We start from the raw sequence: 8,134 nt of genomic DNA on the forward strand, positions 1-8,134 counted from the left end.
CTGCTGAGTCTTATTGCTTTGTTTCTCAATATTTTTTGAATCTGCCTCCAGTCACCAGAAACATTATAGACTCTGAAGAAACTTTCTTCTTTGACATTATCCCTACCCTATTTGAATCTGCTTTGGCATGTTTAAGTATGGTCCATAAGGAAATTTAGATAGTGTGGACAGTGAAAGAAAGAATGGTTTTAGCAAACAGAATATTTTGTCGTAAATAGCCCTCTCTTAGCAAGGACTGTGGTAGCCGTAGTTAATGAGAAGTGAATTTAGTGAAAAAGGGAAGATGAAAGTAGCCACTCTAATCAAATTCTGTCGTAATTTCTCAGGTGTCTGGAATTTATGACACACCATTCAGCAAATCTCCAGTGATACATTTCCATAACAGGAGTTGTAAATCCATTGGCAGTTTCATTAATCAGACAAAGCTGTGCAGTTATTGAAATAACTCCTCAATTAATTGCCAACTTGCCATGCACTGACATCACTCCTAAGAGCTGTGCTTCGACAATTGATGATAGAGCCCTGGTAAATTAGCACTTCTGGCATTGAGAAATCATTGTTGAGCGTACCACAGTTCTGAGGAAGCAATTCCTGGCATTGTTTCTCCTCTTAAGCAAGATTTAAAGAGTAGTGATGATCAGTACTTTGCTTGTTTTACATATGAGGAGAAGTGTGCAGGCCATGCATCCATTCCTCTTTACACTGTGGTTAACTACTAAGCTATTAAAAAATTTAAATGCTGCCAATTTAATTGCTTTAATATTTGTTGAGTGACTTTTTTTTTTTTTTTTGCGGTACATGGGCCTCTCACTGTTGTGGCCTCTCCCATTGCGGAGCACAGGCTCTGGACACACTGGCTCAGCGGCCATGGCTCACGGGCCCAGCCGCTCCACGGCATGTGGGATCTTCCCGCACCGGGGCACGAACCCGTGTCCCCTGCATCGGCAGGCGGACTCTCAACCACTGCGCCACCAGGGAAGCCCTGTTGAGTGACTTTTTAAGCGTTGTAAATGCAAGGCTGCTAAGGAGTGGGAGGAAGTATATAAAATAAATACAACATGATTCCTCCTCCCAAGTTGCTCATATATTACCCTTCTGGGGATGATACGGTACAGTGGAGTAAATGCTATCATAAAGGTTTGTTAAAAGTGCTGAGAGATCATAGATGAAGAATAAACCAACAGTGAGGATGACGATGGTGGAGAATCAGAAAACTTTTCCAAAAGAAGTGGATTCATATTTAATCTTAAAAGAGAGATGAGGAGTCCAAAGATAGAGGCAAAAATATTAGGTGTCTAAGTGGGAAGAGGATTGGAATGGGAGTTAAGAGCTATGTGTTCTCCCTCAACTTTTTTTATACCTTGTACCTTGATTTCTCACTTAAAAAAGAACAGTAATTCCTTTCTATTTTATGGTGAGTTCCCAGGTTAAAATAAAAAATGTTGGAAATAGAAAAGTTTTGTGTGGGAGGAAAAGCTAGGAAAAAATCCCCAAATACATTAATAATACATTTTATTACTAATTTTTATATCTTGGAAAACTACAAAGACAGAATTTTGATATGCTTCCAGTAGGTAAAAAGCAAAGTCATGTGTCATAGTCATATTTACATGAGATAAAATACTTTTCTACAATTATTCCTTTTAAACATTTCATATATACTCTTTTATCTCTTGATTTAAATTTTCAAAGGGCCACAGTTATCCCCAGTGAACTAAAGACCTAATAGTAAAATACAATGGGCAATGTCAAAATACTTTATAGAGCTTAACACTGTTACTTTCTCATTTTGATCCATTCCTTAAGATTCATATTATTTTCTTAATATTTTAAGTCTAATAGTAGAAATACAATGGTTTTGAAGATTCAGGATGTTGTGCATTTTGAATATATGTTAAGGCCACTAGTGTATGTCTCCTTGTATTACAGAAATTAATGTAGTATTTTGACTACCCATTAGTTCCGGTGTATCAAATTGCTTTCCATAAATACCTATGAAGTTTTCATCTGTTTTTGTATATACACAATAGTCAGGTGAAGCATCAATGATACGATTACTTCTCCAATTTGAGTTTCACTTTAGAGCATACCTTATTAGTGTAAACTGAGGCAGTACACTTTATATAAAAACTCAGAATTTAAGAGCTGGATACTTGAAAATGAGAAGTTATACCAAAATATGGCGGAATACTGTAACAGAATATTTTCTTTTTTTTTTTTTTTTTTTTTTTTGCGGTATGCGGGCCTCTCACTGTTGTGGCCTCCCCCGTTGCGGAGCACAGGCTCCGGACGCGCAGGCCCAGCGGCCATGGCTCACGGGCCCAGCCGCTCCGCGGCATATGGGATCCTCCCAGACCGGGGCACGAACCCGTATCCCCTGCATCGGCAGGCGGACTCTCAACCACTGCGCCACCAGGGAGGCCCCAGAATATTTTCTTTTTCAAGAACGCCACTCAAGTGGTCAGTGTTTACGTTCACTTCTTATTGATCCATTATTAATAGTACATCAATTTTATATTTATTTTCTTGATTAATTAATGTTTTACTAAAACGTTTGCATGTCTAGACTGTGTTCACCTCACCATTATGTTGAGTGAGTATAGCTGTGCCTGGCATATTGTATTACTATATAAATTGAGGCATTATGTCAAAATTATATCAGATATCAAGTATGAGTAGCTTTGTCGATTCATTCAGATTATTGTGTTGAGTGGAAAAGTAATTATACCCTTTTATTTCTGTTGTGTATACTTGAAAACCTGAAATATTGTTTTGCTAAATTCCTCAGTTTCCTATTTGTTCCACTGGTAATAGAGAAATATAATCTTAGTTAACAAATAGACTGAATTTTTTTTCAAAGTTTGACAATGAGGTAAGTTACAAACAAGGTGTGAACTATTACTTGGTAAATCGCTTCACTAAAATGTTGATAATGATTTTACTTTTCCCATCACTGTCAAACTTCTGACAAAGATGAACTTAAAAGGAAAACATATTCCTTAAACAGAATTATCTTTAGACTTGGTTGAGAGCAGGATATTGAGAGAACTGGGGATTCTTATTGTTTTCTGTAAAGCCCACTTAAAAATCACTGCTCACCATATTTGATGTCTGTACTTTTTTCTTACATTAACTAATCTACTTTTGTGGTAAATTTTAAGTAACAGAGCATTGTGAATTTTAAGGGTTTTTTTTTCCTAAAAGTGTTTAGACACAGTCAATCTTCATCATTTCCTTTGTTCCAGAAGGACTGAAAATTGGCAAATATGAGAGAACAAAACTACAAGATAATATCATGATTAAAAAAAAACAACAACTGTATTGAAACCTAGTCCACCATGAAAGTCTAAAGAAATGGTTCATCTACCAGTTATTTTAAGCAGTTCCTTGGGCAGGCAAATGCAATATAAGTTGCTTGAATTTTTTTTTGTCAAGAAAATATGCCCCTTATCACTTTAGAAAGAGAAATCAGTGATTTTGCTTATTCCTTACCTGAATTAAAATCATATGATCTGTGGATGAATGAATATACATATTATTTTCTTTTATTAAAAGTAGATCTTACCAGAAAGTGTAAAAGAGCCTAATTACAATATCTGGGAGAAGGAAAAGCCTGCTGTGGGTAGTCTTGAACCTACTTTATTCTGTGGAATTCCGTCACCAGTCACACTGTACCAAATATTGCGTCACCTTTTGGTTATGTGAACAGATAAGACAAATGCATGCAGTCTTCTTCGCTGCAAACATAGGCATAGGCAAGCTCTCCGTCGCTCCCTCCATGCTCTTTATGGAAATTCCTACCATCTAACCATTTTCCTAGACTTTGGGCTTTAAAAACACAAAGCTTTCTACTGCAAAGCTGACATTTTGGATAACTTCACTGATTAATCATTCAAGCTTAGCTCATCTCAAGGGCTCATGTCTTGAAACAATTATAAACCTGTAATTCTTTCCAAAAGGACAGTAATCCTCCTTAGGATAACATGATTATGAACATGCCACTTTTAATAGCCCATGGTAAAAAACAGGATGTTAAATCTGACATTGTTTTTATTTGTATCTAAATGAAAGTGAAATTTTCTTGACGTTTGAGGTTAATATATGAATATTCATTAAGTTTTGTATGATTTGCTTCAGCACCCAAGTACACATTCTGTTTCAAAGAAAAAAGGATTTTTTAATTCAGTGCCTTTTTTATACCACTGAAGGTAGGGACTAAAGCCATCTTTTTGCGATGTTCTTGTTTTACAGTGTTATCCCCCCTTGACTTGTGTGCATAAGATAGCAGATGCTTTGGGTGTTTGGAGCGCACCTGGTTTTTATGCAAAGAAAATATGTAATTTGGACTATCAAGTGAATAATTAATGTCAAATTAATTCAAGATGAATTCTAAAAAATCACATGTGAAATTCCTTGCTTTCTCTAGGAACTGCTGATATAGGCATCTTTCTTTTGAGCTTTTTCCACATTCTCAGTAGAAAATTCCACTCAAAGATAAAGTACTTGTGTTGATTTCTCCTAGAAAAAAATTACATTTTGCTGTTTTGTTTTTTAAGAATTCATTCACTCTTGTAAAATGCAGGTTGTGTGATGTACCTTGAGCTGACACAGCACTTTCCAGGAGAGGGCTATTTCCTGTGATAGGACCACAGGGATTTAGAAAAATGCCCGTGTCAGAGTATCTACCCATATTTGGAATATTAGCAGCAATCTCTCAAAATATAAGCAAAAGGATGTATCTTGTCATATGCTAGGCTATTTAGAATACCAAATCTTGAATTAATGTCTGTGTTTAACCTCTGGCTTTCAGGGAATGGGTTGGGCTGGTTGTTTGACCAATTATGCTGCAGACTAATTTTGCTTTGGTTATGTCTGTAGACAAGTGTCCCTTTTTTTCTTCCCCAGATAAATGACATTCATCCCAAAAGCTCTTCCACCTCCAGGCTGTTTGTTTCCCCTACCTAGGAAGATATGAAAATAGTCAAGGTTTCTTTCAAAGTATCTGAGGAGAATGTGAACAAATGATAAGAGCTTAGAATGAAATTCTGTGGGTTTAAATACCAGTATTTTAAAATATTGAAACCTACCCCAAAATGGGAGTGGGCGAACTTAAGTGTATATAAAACTTACAAACAGGCATTGTGGAAATAATATCTCATTGCTAGCAAACTGATGTAAATTGCAGATGCTTAGTTACATCCAAATAACAATTTTTGGAATAGTGCTATACATACATACGTACATACATACATACAATGTGTATGTAAGCATAAACCAACCCTGATATTTGTAGGCCCAACATATTGCACTCCTCAGTGAGTATTCTTTTACAGCCACTGAAGCAATCAACAAATTTTTTCTTAATGTCTTTCATTATTACATCCCTGATTCTCTCTGAGATGTAATAAATCAGGAAATCTACATTACAACCTACCCCAAAAGCTAATGATCCTTTACTTTTCACTTGAGACTACATTATCCCATCAAATAACCATTTATATCTATAGTTTTAATTCCAGTTGACTTAGAATGTCTGTTGGGCTACATAAAGAAAGACACTTCAAAGAATATGATTTTTCAAATACAGACAACAGTTTTGGCAGGTTCTTTGCATTTCTCTCCCTCCTATGTTTCCCAATAACACGGCCACTACTACAGTGGTCCACCTCCACCTCACCATATAAAACTTCTTCAGATCTTTTGATTTTAAGTACCTAGTCATTGCAGAAAAACATCTACCTTATTTTCATAGGAAGGAGTTTGTCTCTAAATATTTCACTCTATTTCTCCCTGCACAATGAAGTCATATTTCTGGTCAGGCTCTAGGAAGATGAGTACCAATGCCAATCTGGATCCTGACCCACAGATTCTGAGAGAAGATGGACCTATGTTTATGTAGTAGGATGAAGATGGGACTTTCAAATCTAGATCAGTTCTCATTAGTGGAGACTATGGGATTGCTTGTTCTTATTGGGGGCTTACCCTCTTAGATAAGCGCACCTTCAAAAGCTATTTTCTTTTTTTTAACACCCAGACTAATGTCAATTCCTCAAAAGACATTTCTCTAATACCAGGGCTTTGGCCTATCCTTTAAGAAAACAAGCAGTCAGGTTTTTGAGCAGCATTTTGAGAATTTTATCTCAGTAAATACATTAACAAAACCCACTGCAAATCGTAATGTTTCTCTCTTGGGATCTCAGAAGGAATAGCTTAGTATTGATTAAATTCCTTTTATGACTCCTAATCTTTTTCTGATATAAACTGAGGTAATTAATCGGTTAAAGTTCATACAATATTAAATAAATAAACAAATAGAATAGTAAAAATAAATAAAAGTTTCTGAGCATTACACATTTCTGGTAATGCATCATTGATAATCTCTCTTTGAGTAGAGTTTCTGATGACATTTTAGATTACATACAGAGCTATTCTTTATCTTCTCATAATTTTTCTCCTTGAGTTTAAACAATTTATTTCCATTTGTAAACTGAGTTCAGGGGTAACATCATGATGATTATTGAAAACTTTAAACTACTAAGTACTTTCTTGTTGTTTTTAATTAAACAAGGTCAAACAAAATAGTTTGAATTTTAGTAAATACATTGTCTTCATCTTTGTTGTGTTCCCTTTTTTCTTACTTGAAACTGTTAATTTTATACAAACGTAGAAAAATATACAGAAACAAGTCATATGCCTATTTACCCAACAAGCAGAAGTTATTAATTGTCTTTGTGTCATATATATTTTTAAGAATTAAAATATATATATCTACTCCCTGTATTTAATTCCTTACTTTTATCAGAGGAAACTATTATCTAAAAAGATACATGTACACCACACACACACACACACACACACACACACACACCATATTGTTTGTATTATATTGTCACTTGCTTTGTTCCCTTAATATTTAATTCCGATATTTATATGATATATGTAGATCTCATTCATTTAAAAAATATTTTTATATATTTATATTATTTATGTTATAGTTTATTGTATATTTCCATATGTGAATTGATAAGACTCATGGCCCCAGAGACTCAAGGTGCCTAACAAACACCAAGTGCAGGCTTCTTTAAATTTTAGAAACATCTTTTAAAGATGGATTCTTATGTTATTATGCAATCTGAGACTCTCTTTTATATTTATTTATTCCTTTACATTTATTGTACTTATTGATAACTTGAGTTTTTCCTAATATCTTAGTGTTTTCCACTTAACAGTTTTTTCATAGATTCATTATTTTCCATCTTCATTCTTCTTGAATTGATGAAGTTTTATTTTATTTTCCTTTTATTGGTTTGGTTGTAATTCTATTTTATTGTTTTAATAGGTAGGATTATATTATCTGTTGCATACTTTAGTTAAAATGCCTCTAGCTTATTAATATCTCATGGACTTGACATGAGAACAATACATAGACTTCAGAATGATTTACTCTTGGCTTTAAATTAAGTCAACAATTACATTGCTTTCACAATTTAGAGTCATTTTTTCATTTAATTCTAATTGCTGATGAGGAGTCTTTTGTATAAAATATGCCTGTTCTCACTTTTTATTTCTCTTTGTATTTGCTGTTCTGCATTTTGTCTATAATATGTATAGGTGCTAACTCCTTACTAGCTATCCCGCTTGGGAATCAATCTGACATTTTGTTGTGATAATCAAGTTTTTTTTTTTTTTTTTCTGCATTCTGTAAGAAATCACAATCATTGTCTTTGAGTATTTCCTTTAAATTCATTTTCTTTATGCTCTCCTTTTGTAACTCTTCTTAGATAAGTTAAACTTCTATATTCTACATTTTCTCTATTTTTAAAAATTATTATCTTTTTATATCTCTAAAATGGATTTTAGGTTATTTCTCTAGATCAATATTCTAGTTCATTAATCATGTCTTGAGCAAGACCTAATCTGTGGTTTAAGATTTTCATTTTTTTAATTTTAGACATTTATTATATCTTCTAAAGCAGTCTTCTTTTATGGTATATTTTATTTTTATTTCTTTAATCATGGCAAATATTCACTTAATCATTGCCAAAAGCTTTTTGGCCTCTGGTGAAATTATCATATGGATTTTCTTTGCTAGTTTGTTAATGTGGTAAATTATATTGCTTAATTTTCAAATGTT

The sequence above is a fragment of the Mesoplodon mirus genome (genome assembly GCF_964341445.2).
Source record: "Mesoplodon mirus genome assembly, chromosome: 1".
In the NCBI taxonomy this organism is placed as follows: Eukaryota; Metazoa; Chordata; class Mammalia; order Artiodactyla; family Ziphiidae; genus Mesoplodon; species Mesoplodon mirus.